Genomic DNA, 15,953 nt, shown 5'->3' with positions numbered 1-15,953 from the left:
TATTGATCATTAGACTGCTCCCGATATTGATCATTAGACTGCTCCCGATATTGATCATTAGACTGCTCCCGATATTGATCATTAGACTGCTCCCGATATTGATCATTAGACTGCTCCTGATATTGAGCATTAGACTGCTCCTGATATTGACCATTAGACTGCTCCCGATATTGGCCATTAGACTGCTCCCAATATTGATCAATAGACTGCTCCCGATATTGGCCATTGGACTGCTCCCGATATTGACCATTAGACTGCTCCTGATATTGACCATTAGACTGCTCCCGATATTGGCCATTAGACTGCTCCTGATATTGACCATTAGACTGCTCCCGATATTGGCCATTAGACTGCTCCTGATATTGACCATTAGACTGCTCCCGATATTGGCCATTAGACTGCTCCCGATATTGATCATTAGACTGCTCCTGATATTGACCATTAGACTGCTCCCGATATTGGTCATTAGACTGCTCCCGATATTGACCATTAGACTGCTCCCGATATTGACCATTAGACTGCTCCCGATATTGGTCATTAGACTGCTCCCGATATTGGCCATTAGACTGCTCCCGATATTGATCATTAGACTGCTCCCGATATTGATCATTAGACTGCTCCCGATATTGATCATTAGACTGCTCCCGATATTGACCATTAGACTGCTCCCGATATTGACCATTAGACTGCTCCCGATATTGACCATTAGACTGCTCCCGATATTGATCATTGGACTGCTCCCGATATTGATCATTAGACTGCTCCCGATATTAACCATTAGACTGCTCCCGATATTGACCATTAGACTGCTCCCGATATTGATCATTAGACTGCTCCCGATATTGATCATTAGACTGCTCCCGATATTGATCATTAGACTGCTCCCGATATTGGCCATTAGACTGCTCCCAATATTGATCATTAGACTGCTCCCGATATTGATCATTAGACTGCTCCCGATATTGACCATTAGACTGCTCCCGATATTGGCCATTGGACTGCTCCCGATATTGATCATTAGACTGCTCCCGATATTGGCCATTAGACTGCTCCCAATATTGATCATTAGACTGCTCCCGATATTGATCATTAGACTGCTCCCGATATTGACCATTAGACTGCTCCCGATATTGACCATTAGACTGCTCCCGATATTGGCCATTGGACTGCTCCCGATATTGATCATTAGACTGCTCCCGATATTGGTGATTAGACTGCTCCCGATATTGGCCATTAGACTGCTCCCGATATTGGTGATTAGACAGCTCCCGATATTGGTGATTAGACTGCTCCCGATATTGGTGATTAGACTGCTCCCGATATTGGTGATTAGACTGCTCCCGATATTGACCATTAGACTGCTCCTGATATTGGTGATTAGACTGCTCCCGATATTGATCATTAGACTGCTCCCGATATTGGTGATTAGACTGCTCCCGATATTGATCATTAGACTGCTCCCGATATTGACCATTAGACTGCTCCCAATATTGATCATTAGACTGCTCCCGATATTGATCATTAGACTGCTCCCGATATTGACCATTAGACTGCTCCCGATATTGATCATTAGACTGCTCCTGATATTGATCATTAGACTGCTCCCGATATTGACCATTAGGCTGCTCCTGATATTGATCATTAGACTGCTCCCGATATTGATCATTAGACTGCTCCCGATATTGGTGATTAGACTGCTCCCGATATTGACCATTAGACTGCTCCCGATATTGATCATTAGACTGCTCCCGATATTGATCATTAGACTGCTCCCGATATTGATCATTAGACTGCTCCCGATATTGGTGATTAGACTGCTCCCGATATTGATCATTAGACTGCTCCCGATATTGATCATTAGACTGCTCCCGATATTGATCATTAGACTGCTCCCGATATTGATCATTAGACTGCTCCCGATATTGATCATTAGACTGCTCCCGATATTGATCATTAGACTGCTCCCGATATTGATCATTAGACTGCTCCTGATATTGAGCATTAGACTGCTCCTGATATTGACCATTAGACTGCTCCCGATATTGGCCATTAGACTGCTCCCAATATTGATCAATAGACTGCTCCCGATATTGGCCATTGGACTGCTCCCGATATTGACCATTAGACTGCTCCTGATATTGACCATTAGACTGCTCCCGATATTGGCCATTAGACTGCTCCTGATATTGACCATTAGACTGCTCCCGATATTGGCCATTAGACTGCTCCTGATATTGACCATTAGACTGCTCCCGATATTGGCCATTAGACTGCTCCCGATATTGATCATTAGACTGCTCCTGATATTGACCATTAGACTGCTCCCGATATTGGCCAATAGACTGCTCCCGATATTGGCCATTAGACTGCTCCCGATATTGACCATTAGACTGCTCCCGATATTGGCCATTAGACTGCTCCCGATATTCAGCATTAGACTGCTCCCGATATTGGCCATTAGACTGCTCCCGATATTGACCATTAGACTGCTCCCGATATTGACCATTAGACTGCTCCCGATATTGGCCATTAGACTGCTCCCGATATTGACCATTAGACTGCTCCCGATATTGATCATTAGACTGCTCCCGATATTGGTGATTAGACTGCTCCTGATATTGACCATTAGACTGCTCCCGATAATGGCCATTAGACTGCTCCCGATATTGACCATTAGACTGCTCCCGATATTGGCCATTAGACTGCTCCCGATATTGATCATTAGACTGCTCCTGATATTGATCATTAGACTGCTCCTGATATTGACCATTAGACTGCTCCCGATAATGGCCATTAGACTGCTCCCGCTATTGGCCATTAGACTGCTCCTGATATTGACCATTAGACTGCTCCCGATAATGGCCATTAGACTGCTCCCGATAATGGCCATTAGACTGCTCCCGATATTGACCATTAGACTGCTCCCGCTATTGGCCATTAGACTGCTCCTGATATTGACCATTAGACTGCTCCCGCTATTGGCCATTAGACTGCTCCCGATATTGGCCATTAGACTGCTCCTGATATTGACCATTAGACTGCTCCCGATAATGGCCATTAGACTGCTCCCGATATTGACCATTAGACTGCTCCCGCTATTGGCCATTAGACTGCTCCTGATATTGGCCATTAGACTGCTCCTGATATTGACCATTAGCCTGCTCCCGATAATGGTGATTAGATTGCTCCCGATATTGACCATTAGACTGCTCCCGCTATTGGCCATTAGACTGCTCCTGATATTGGCCATTAGACTGCTTCTGATATTGACCATTAGACTGCTCCCGATATTGATCATTAGACTGCTCCCGATATTGACCATTAGACTGCTCCCGATATTGATCATTGGACTGCTCCCGATATTGGCCATTAGACTGCTCCCGATATTGGTGATTAGACTGCTCCTGATATTGATCATTAGACTGCTCCCGATATTGACCATTAGACTACTCCCGATATTGATCATTAGACTGCTCCCGATATTGATCATTAGACTGCTCCCGATATTGGCCATTAGACTGCTCCCGATATTGACCATTAGACTGCTCCCGATATTGAGCATTAGACTGCTCCCGATATTGATCATTAGACTGCTCCCGATATTGATCATTAGACTGCTCCTGATATTGGCCAATGGACTGCTCCCGATATTGACCATTAGACTGCTCCCGATATTGACCATTAGACTGCTCCCGATATTGACCATTAGACTGCTCCCGATATTGGCCATTAGACTGCTCCCGATATTGAGCATTAGACTGCTCCTGATATTGACCATTAGACTGCTCCAGATATTGAGCATTAGACTGCTCCCGATATTGACCATTAGACTGCTCCTGATATTGACCATTAGACTGCTCCCGATATTGACCATTAGACTGCTCCCGATATTGGCCATTAGACTGCTCCCGATATTGGCCATTAGACTGCTCCCGATATTGACCATTAGACTGCTCCCGATATTGGTCATTAGACTGCTCCCGATATTGATCATTAGACTGCTCCCGATATTGGCCATTAGACTGCTCCCGATATTGGCCATTAGACTGCTCCCGATATTGACCATTAGACTGCTCCCGATATTGGTCATTAGACTGCTCCCGATATTGACCATTAGACTGCTCCCGATATTGACCATTAGACTGCTCCTGATATTGGTCATTAGACTGCTCCCGATATTGGCCATTAGACTGCTCCCGATATTGATCATTAGACTGCTCCCGATATTGATCATTAGACTGCTCCCGATATTGATCATTAGACTGCTCCCGATATTGACCATTAGACTGCTCCCGATATTGACCATTAGACTGCTCCCGATATTGACCATTAGACTGCTCCCGATATTGATCATTGGACTGCTCCCGATATTGATCATTAGACTGCTCCCGATATTAACCATTAGACTGCTCCCGATATTGACCATTAGACTGCTCCCGATATTGATCATTAGACTGCTCCCGATATTGATCATTAGACTGCTCCCAATATTGATCATTAGACTGCTCCCGATATTGATCATTAGACTGCTCCCGATATTGACCATTAGACTGCTCCCGATATTGATCATTAGACTGCTCCCGATATTGATCATTAGACTGCTCCCAATATTGATCATTAGACTGCTCCCGATATTGACCATTAGACTGCTCCCGATATTGATCATTAGAATGCTCCCGATATTGACCATTAGACTGCTCCCGATATTGATCATTAGACTGCTCCCGATATTGATCATTAGACTGCTCCCGATATTGATCATTAGACTGCTCCCGATATTGATCATTAGACTGCTCCCGATATTGATCATTAGACTGCTCCCGATATTGATCATTAGACTGCTCCTGATATTGATCATTAGACTGCTCCTGATATTGACCATTAGACTGCTCCCGATATTGACCATTAGACAGCTCCCGATATTGACCATTAGACTGCTCCCGATATTGACCATTAGACTGCTCCCGATATTGACCATTAGACTGCTCCCGATATTGACCATTAGACTGCTCCCGATATTGACCATTAGACTGCTCCCGATATTGACCATTAGACTGCTCCCGATATTGAGCATTAGACTGCTCCCGATATTGACCATTAGACTGCTCCCGATATTGACCATTAGACTGCTCCCGATATTGACCATTAGACTGCTCCCGATATTGAGCATTAGACTGCTCCTGATATTGGTGATTAGACTGCTCCCGATATTGACCATTAGACTGCTCCCGATATTGACCATTAGACTGCTCCCGATATTGACCATTAGGCTGCTCCCGATATTGATCATTAGACTGCTCCCGATATTGACCATTAGACTGCTCCCGATATTGACCATTAGACTGCTCCCGATATTGACCATTAGACTGCTCCCGATATTGACCATTAGACTGCTCCCAATATTGATCATTAGACTGCTCCCGATATTGATCATTAGACTGCTCCCGATATTGACCATTAGACTGCTCCTGATATTGACCATTAGACTGCTCCCGATATTGACCATTAGACTGCTCCCGATATTGACCATTAGACTGCTCCCCATATTGATCATTAGACTGCTCCCGATATTGATCATTAGACTGCTCCCGATATTGGCCATTAGACTGCTCCCGATATTGATCATTAGACTGCTCCCGATATTGATCATTAGACTGCTCCCGATATTGATCATTAGACTGCTCCCGATATTGTTCATTAGACTGCTCCCGATATTGACCATTAGGCTGCTCCTGATATTGGCCATTAGACTGCTCCCGATATTGACCATTAGACTGCTCCTGATATTGATCATTAGACTGCTCCCGATATTGGCCATTAGACTGCTCCCGATATTGACCATTAGGCTGCTCCTGATATTGGTGATTAGACTGCTCGCGATATTGGCCATTAGACTGCTCCTGATATTGACCATTAGACTGCTCCCGATATTGGCCATTAGACTGCCCCCGATATTGGCCATTAGACTGCTCCTGATATTGACCATTAGACTGCTCCTGATATTGACCATTAGACGGCTCCCGATATTGACCATTAGACTGCTCCCGATATTGACCATTAGACTGCTCCCGATATTGACCATTAGACTGCTCCCGATATTGACCATTAGACTGCTCCCGATATTGAGCATTAGACTGCTCCCGATATTGACCATTAGACTGCTCCCGATATTGACCATTAGACTGCTCCCGATATTGACCATTAGACTGCTCCCGATATTGAGCATTAGACTGCTCCTGATATTGGTGATTAGACTGCTCCCGATATTGACCATTAGACTGCTCCCGATATTGACCATTAGACTGCTCCCGATATTGACCATTAGGCTGCTCCCGATATTGATCATTAGACTGCTCCCGATATTGACCATTAGACTGCTCCCGATATTGACCATTAGACTGCTCCCGATATTGACCATTAGACTGCTCCCGATATTGACCATTAGACTGCTCCCAATATTTATCATTAGACTGCTCCCGATATTGATCATTAGACTGCTCCCGATATTGACCATTAGACTGCTCCTGATATTGACCATTAGACTGCTCCCGATATTGACCATTAGACTGCTCCCGATATTGACCATTAGACTGCTCCCAATATTGATCATTAGACTGCTCCCGATATTGATCATTAGACTGCTCCCGATATTGGCCATTAGACTGCTCCCGATATTGATCATTAGACTGCTCCCGATATTGATCATTAGACTGCTCCCGATATTGATCATTAGACTGCTCCCGATATTGTTCATTAGACTGCTCCCGATATTGACCATTAGGCTGCTCCTGATATTGGTGATTAGACTGCTCCCGATATTGGCCATTAGACTGCTCCTGATATTGGTGATTAGACTGCTCCCGATATTGACCATTAGACTGCTCCTGTTATTGACCATTAGACTGCTCCTGATATTGACCATTAGACGGCTCCCGATATTGGCCATTAGACTGCTCCCGATATTGACCATTAGACTGCTCCTGATATTGATCATTAGACTGCTCCCGATATTGGCCATTAGACTGCTCCCGATATTGACCATTAGGCTGCTCCTGATATTGGTGATTAGACTGCTCGCGATATTGGCCATTAGACTGCTCCTGATATTGACCATTAGACTGCTCCCGATATTGGCCATTAGACTGCCCCCGATATTGGCCATTAGACTGCTCCTGATATTGACCATTAGACTGCTCCCGATATTGGCCATTAGACTGCTCCCGATATTGACCATTAGACTGCTCCCGATATTGGCCATTAGACTGCTCCTGATATTGATCATTAGACTGCTCCCGATATTGATCATTAGACTGCTCCCGATATTGGCCATTAGACTGCCCCCGATATTGACCATTAGACTGCTCCCGATATTGACCATTAGACTGCTCCCGATATTGGCCATTAGACTGCCCCCGATATTGACCATTAGACTGCTCCCGATATTGACCATTAGACTGCTCCCGATATTGACCATTAGACTGCTCCCGATATTGACCATTAGACTGCTCCCGATATTGATCATTAGACTGCTCCCGATATTGATCATTAGACTGCTCCCGATATTGATCATTAGACTGCTCCCGATATTGACCATTAGACTGCTCCCGATATTGACCATTAGACTGCTCCCGATATTGGCCATTAGACTGCTCCCGATATTGACCATTAGACTGCTCCCGATATTGATCATTAGACTGCTCCTAATATTGACCATTAGACTGCTCCCGATATTGACCATTAGACTGCTCCTGATATTGGCCATTAGACTGCTCCCGATATTGGCCATTAGACTGCTCCTGATATTGGTGATTAGACTGCTCCTGATATTGGCCATTAGACTGCTCCTGATATTGACCATTAGACTGCTCCTGATATTGGCCATTAGACTGCTCCTGATATTGACCATTAGACTGCTCCCGATATTGACCATTAGACTGCTCCCGATATTGATCATTAGACTGCTCCCGATATTGGCCATTAGACTGCTCCTGATATTGGTGATTAGACTGCTCCCGATATTGACCATTAGACTGCTCCTGATATTGACCATTAGACTGCTCCCGATATTGACCATTAGACTGCTCCCGATATTGACCATTAGACTGCTCCCGATATTGACCATTAGACTGCTCCCGATATTGATCATTAGACTGCTCCCGATATTGGCCATTAGACTGCTCCTGATATTGGTGATTAGACTGCTCCCGATATTGACCATTAGACTGCTCCTGATATTGACCATTAGACTGCTCCCGATATTGACCATTAGACTGCTCCCGATATTGATCATTAGACTGCTCCCGATATTGAACATTAGGCTGCTCCCGATATTGACCATTAGACTGCTCCCGATATTGACCATTAGACTGCTCCTGATATTGACCATTAGACTGCTCCTGATATTGACCATTAGACTGCTCCTGATATTGACCATTAGACTGCTCCTGATATTGACCATTAGACTGCTCCTGATATTGATCATTAGACTGCTCCTGATATTGACCATTAGACTGCTCCTGATATTGACCATTAGACTGCTCCTGATATTGATCATTAGACTGCTCCCGATATTGATCATTAGACTGCTCCCGATATTGGTGATTAGACTGCTCCCGATATTGATCATTAGACTGCTCCCGATATTGGTCATTAGACTGCTCCCGATATTGACCATTAGACTGCTCCCAATATTGGTCATTAGACGGCTCCTGATATTGACCATTAGACTGCTCCTGATATTGATCATTAGACTGCTCCCGATATTGATCATTAGACTGCTCCTGATATTGACCATTATACTGCTCCCGATATTGGCCATTAGACTGCTCCTGATATTGATCATTAGGCTGCTCCCGCTATTGGCCATTAGACTGCTCCCGATATTGATCATTAGACTGCTCCTGATATTGACCATTAGACTGCTCCTGATATTGACCATTAGACTGCTCCCGATATTGATCATTAGACTGCTCCTGATATTGATCATTAGACTGCTCCCGATATTGACCATTAGACTGCTCCCGATATTGACCATTAGACTGCTCCTGATATTGATCATTAGACTGCTCCCGATATTGATCATTAGACTGCTCCTGATATTGGCCATTAGACTGCTCCCGATATTGACCATTAGACTGCTCCCGATATTGACCATTAGACTGCTCCCGATATTGGCCATTAGACTGCCCCCGATATTGACCATTAGACTGCTCCCGATATTGACCATTAGACTGCTCCCGATATTGACCATTAGACTGCTCCCGATATTGACCATTAGACTGCTCCCGATATTGATCATTAGACTGCTCCCGATATTGATCATTAGACTGCTCCCGATATTGATCATTAGACTGCTCCCGATATTGACCATTAGACTGCTCCCGATATTGACCATTAGACTGCTCCCGATATTGGCCATTAGACTGCTCCCGATATTGACCATTAGACTGCTCCCGATATTGATCATTAGACTGCTCCTAATATTGACCATTAGACTGCTCCCGATATTGACCATTAGACTGCTCCTGATATTGGCCATTAGACTGCTCCCGATATTGGTCATTAGACTGCTCCTGATATTGGTGATTAGACTGCTCCTGATATTGGCCATTAGACTGCTCCTGATATTGACCATTAGACTGCTCCTGATATTGGCCATTAGACTGCTCCTGATATTGACCATTAGACTGCTCCCGATATTGACCATTAGACTGCTCCCGATATTGATCATTAGACTGCTCCCGATATTGGCCATTAGACTGCTCCTGATATTGGTGATTAGACTGCTCCCGATATTGACCATTAGACTGCTCCTGATATTGACCATTAGACTGCTCCCGATATTGACCATTAGACTGCTCCCGATATTGACCATTAGACTGCTCCCGATATTGACCATTAGACTGCTCCCGATATTGATCATTAGACTGCTCCCGATATTGGCCATTAGACTGCTCCTGATATTGGTGATTAGACTGCTCCCGATATTGACCATTAGACTGCTCCTGATATTGACCATTAGACTGCTCCCGATATTGACCATTAGACTGCTCCCGATATTGATCATTAGACTGCTCCCGATATTGAACATTAGGCTGCTCCCGATATTGACCATTAGACTGCTCCCGATATTGACCATTAGACTGCTCCTGATATTGACCATTAGACTGCTCCTGATATTGACCATTAGACTGCTCCTGATATTGACCATTAGACTGCTCCTGATATTGACCATTAGACTGCTCCTGATATTGATCATTAGACTGCTCCTGATATTGACCATTAGACTGCTCCTGATATTGACCATTAGACTGCTCCTGATATTGATCATTAGACTGCTCCCGATATTGATCATTAGACTGCTCCCGATATTGGTGATTAGACTGCTCCCGATATTGATCATTAGACTGCTCCCGATATTGGTCATTAGACTGCTCCCGATATTGACCATTAGACTGCTCCCAATATTGGTCATTAGACGGCTCCTGATATTGACCATTAGACTGCTCCTGATATTGATCATTAGACTGCTCCCGATATTGATCATTAGACTGCTCCTGATATTGACCATTATACTGCTCCCGATATTGGCCATTAGACTGCTCCTGATATTGATCATTAGGCTGCTCCCGCTATTGGCCATTAGACTGCTCCCGATATTGATCATTAGACTGCTCCTGATATTGACCATTAGACTGCTCCTGATATTGACCATTAGACTGCTCCCGATATTGATCATTAGACTGCTCCTGATATTGATCATTAGACTGCTCCCGATATTGACCATTAGACTGCTCCCGATATTGACCATTAGACTGCTCCTGATATTGATCATTAGACTGCTCCCGATATTGATCATTAGACTGCTCCTGATATTGGCCATTAGACTGCTCCCGATATTGACCATTAGACTGCTCCTGATATTGGCCATTAGACTGCTCCCGATATTGACCATTAGACTGCTCCTGATATTGATCATTAGACTGCTCCCGATATTGACCATTAGACTGCTCCTGATATTGACCATTAGACTGCTCCCGATATTGACCATTAGACTGCTCCCGATATTGGTGATTAGACTGCTCCTGATATTGACCATTAGACTGCTCCCGATATTGGCCATTAGACTGCTCCAGATATTGACCATTAGACTGCTCCCGATATTGACCATTAGACTGCTCCCGATATTGATCATTAGACTGCTCCCGATATTGGTGATTAGACTGCTCCCGATATTGATCATTAGACTGCTCCCGATATTGACCATTAGACTGCTCCCGATATTGACCATTAGACTGCTCCCGATATTGATCATTAGACTGCTCCCGATATTGGCTATTGGACTGCTCCCGATATTGACCATTAGACTGCTCCCGATATTGGTGATTAGACTGCTCCCGATATTGACCATTAGACTGCTCCTGATATTGGTGATTAGACTGCTCCCGATATTGGCTATTGGACTGCTCCCGATATTGACCATTAGACTGCTCCCGATATTGGTGATTAGACTGCTCCCGATATTGATCATTAGACTGCTCCTGATATTGGTGATTAGACTGCTCCCGATATTGATCATTAGACTGCTCCCGATATTGACCATTAGACTGCTCCCGATATTGACCATTAGACTGCTCCCGATATTGGCCATTAGACTGCTCCTGATATTGACCATTAGACTGCCCCCGATATTGACCATTAGACTGCTCCCGATATTGACCATTAGACTGCTCCCGATATTGATCATTAGACTGCTCCCGATATTGATCATTAGACTGCTCCTGATATTGGCATTAGACTGCTCCCGATATTGACCATTAGACTGCTCCCGATATTGATCATTAGACTGCTCCCGATATTGACCATTAGACTGCTCCCGATATTGACCATTAGACTGCTCCCGATATTGGCCATTAGACTGCTCCAGATATTGACCATTAGACTGCTCCCGATATTGATCATTAGACTGCTCCTGATATTGACCATTAGACTGCTCCCGATATTGGCCATTAGACTGCTCCCGATATTGATCATTAGACTGCTCCCGATATTGATCATTAGACTGCTCCCGATATTGAACATTAGACTGCTCCCGATATTGTTCATTAGACTGCTCCCGATATTGACCATTAGGCTGCTCCTGATATTGGTGATTAGACTGCTCCCGATATTGATCATTAGACTGCTCCCGATATTGACCATTAGGCTGCTCCTGATATTGGTGATTAGACTGCTCCCGATATTGGCCATTAGACTGCTCCTGATATTGGTGATTAGACTGCTCCCGATATTGACCATTAGACTGCTCCTGATATTGACCATTAGACTGCTCCTGATATTGACCATTAGACTGCTCCCGATATTGGCCATTAGACTGCTCCCGATATTGACCATTAGACTGCTCCTGATATTGATCATTAGACTGCTCCCGATATTGGCCATTAGACTGCTCCCGATATTGACCATTAGGCTGCTCCTGATATTGGTGATTAGACTGCTCGCGATATTGGCCATTAGACTGCTCCTGATATTGACCATTAGACTGCTCCCGATATTGGCCATTAGACTGCCCCCGATATTGGCCATTAGACTGCTCCAGATATTGGCCATTAGACTGCTCCCGATATTGACCATTAGACTGCTCCTGATATTGATCATTAGACTGCTCCCGATATTGGTCATTAGACGGCTCCTGATATTGACCATTAGACTGCTCCTGATATTGATCATTAGACTGCTCCCGATATTGATCATTAGACTGCTCCTGATATTGGTCATTAGACGGCTCCTGATATTGACCATTAGACTGCTCCTGATATTGATCATTAGACTGCTCCCGATATTGATCATTAGACTGCTCCTGATATTGACCATTATACTGCTCCCGATATTGGCCATTAGACTGCTCCTGATATTGATCATTAGGCTGCTCCCGCTATTGGCCATTAGACTGCTCCCGATATTGATCATTAGACTGCTCCTGATATTGACCATTAGACTGCTCCTGATATTGACCATTAGACTGCTCCCGATATTGATCATTAGACTGCTCCTGATATTGATCATTAGACTGCTCCCGATATTGACCATTAGACTGCTCCCGATATTGACCATTAGACTGCTCCTGATATTGATCATTAGACTGCTCCCGATATTGATCATTAGACTGCTCCTGATATTGGCCATTAGACTGCTCCCGATATTGACCATTAGACTGCTCCTGATATTGGCCATTAGACTGCTCCCGATATTGACCATTAGACTGCTCCTGATATTGATCATTAGACTGCTCCCGATATTGACCATTAGACTGCTCCTGATATTGACCATTAGACTGCTCCCGATATTGACCATTAGACTGCTCCGGATATTGGTGATTAGACTGCTCCCGATATTGACCATTAGACTGCTCCCGATATTGGCCATTAGACTGCTCCAGATATTGACCATTAGACTGCTCCCGATATTGACCATTAGACTGCTCCCGATATTGATCATTAGACTGCTCCCGATATTGGTGATTAGACTGCTCCCGATATTGATCATTAGACTGCTCCCGATATTGACCATTAGACTGCTCCCGATATTGACCATTAGACTGCTCCCGATATTGATCATTAGACTGCTCCCGATATTGGCTATTGGACTGCTCCCGATATTGACCATTAGACTGCTCCCGATATTGGTGATTAGACTGCTCCCGATATTGACCATTAGACTGCTCCTGATATTGGTGATTAGACTGCTCCCGATATTGGCTATTGGACTGCTCCCGATATTGACCATTAGACTGCTCCCGATACTGGTGATTAGACTGCTCCCGATATTGATCATTAGACTGCTCCTGATATTGGTGATTAGACTGCTCCCGATATTGATCATTAGACTGCTCCCGATATTGACCATTAGACTGCTCCCGATATTGACCATTAGACTGCTCCCGATATTGGCCATTAGACTGCTCCTGATATTGACCATTAGACTGCCCCCGATATTGACCATTAGACTGCTCCCGATATTGACCATTAGACTGCTCCCGATATTGATCATTAGACTGCTCCCGATATTGATCATTAGACTGCTCCCGATATTGGCCATTAGACTGCTCCCGATATTGACCATTAGACTGCTCCCGATATTGATCATTAGACTGCTCCCGATATTGACCATTAGACTGCTCCCGATATTGACCATTAGACTGCTCCCGATATTGGCCATTAGACTGCTCCCGATATTGACCATTAGACTGCTCCCGATATTGATCATTAGACTGCTCCTGATATTGACCATTAGACTGCTCCCGATATTGGCCATTAGACTGCTCCCGATATTGATCATTAGACTGCTCCCGATATTGATCATTAGACTGCTCCCAATATTGAACATTAGACTGCTCCCGATATTGTTCATTAGACTGCTCCCGATATTGACCATTAGGCTGCTCCTGATATTGGTGATTAGACTGCTCCCGATATTGATCATTAGACTGCTCCCGATATTGACCATTAGGCTGCTCCTGATATTGGTGATTAGACTGCTCCCGATATTGGCCATTAGACTGCTCCTGATATTGGTGATTAGACTGCTCCCGATATTGACCATTAGACTGCTCCTGATATTGACCATTAGACTGCTCCTGATATTGACCATTAGACTGCTCCCGATATTGGCCATTAGACTGCTCCCGATATTGACCATTAGACTGCTCCTGATATTGATCATTAGACTGCTCCCGATATTGGCCATTAGACTGCTCCCGATATTGACCATTAGGCTGCTCCTGATATTGGTGATTAGACTGCTCGCGATATTGGCCATTAGACTGCTCCTGATATTGACCATTAGACTGCTCCCGATATTGACCATTAGACTGCTCCCGATATTGGCCATTAGACTGCCCCCGATATTGGCCATTAGACTGCTCCAGATATTGACCATTACACTGCTCCCGATATTGGCCATTAGACTGCTCCCGATATTGACCATTAGACTGCTCCCGATATTGACCATTAGACTGCTCCCGATATTGACCATTAGACTGCTCCCGATATTGACCATTAGACTGCTCCCGATATTGGCCATTAGACTGCCCCCGATATTGACCATTAGACTGCTCCCGATATTGACCATTAGACTGCTCCCGATATTGACCATTAGACTGCTCCCGATATTGACCATTAGACTGCCCCCGATATTGACCATTAGACTGCTCCCGATATTGACCATTAGACTGCTCCCGATATTGATCATTAGACTGCTCCCGATATTGATCATTAGACTGCTCCCGATATTGATCATTAGACTGCTCCCGATATTGACCATTAGACTGCTCCCGATATTGGCCATTAGACTGCTCCCGATATTGACCATTAGACTGCTCCCGATATTGATCATTAGACTGCTCCTAATATTGACCATTAGACTGCTCCCGATATTGACCATTAGACTGCTCCCGATATTGGCCATTAGACTGCTCCCGATATTGGTCATTAGACTGCTCCTGATATTGGTGATTAGACTGCTCCTGATATTGGCCATTAGACTGCTCCTGATATTGACCATTAGACTGCTCCTGATATTGGCCATTAGACTGCTCCTGATATTGACCATTAGACTGCTCCCGATATTGACCATTAGACTGCTCCCGATATTGATCATTAGACTGCTCCCGATATTGGCCATTAGACTGCTCCTGATATTGGTGATTAGACTGCTCCCGATATTGACCATTAGACTGCTCCTGATATTGACCATTAGACTGCTCCCGATATTGACCATTAGACTGCTCCCGATATTGACCATTAGACTGCTCCCGATATTGACCATTAGGCTGCTCCCGATATTGACCATTAGTCTGCTCCCGATATTGACCATTAGACTGCTCCTGATATTGACCATTAGACTGCTCCTGATATTGACCATTAGACTGCTCCTGATATTGACCATTAGACTGC

The sequence above is a fragment of the Somniosus microcephalus genome, chromosome 2, assembly GCF_052327205.1.
Source record: "Somniosus microcephalus isolate GS21.2 chromosome 2, FLI_Smic_1.0, whole genome shotgun sequence".
Classification (NCBI taxonomy): domain Eukaryota; kingdom Metazoa; phylum Chordata; class Chondrichthyes; order Squaliformes; family Somniosidae; genus Somniosus; species Somniosus microcephalus.
This window is presented reverse-complemented; position numbering follows the sequence as displayed.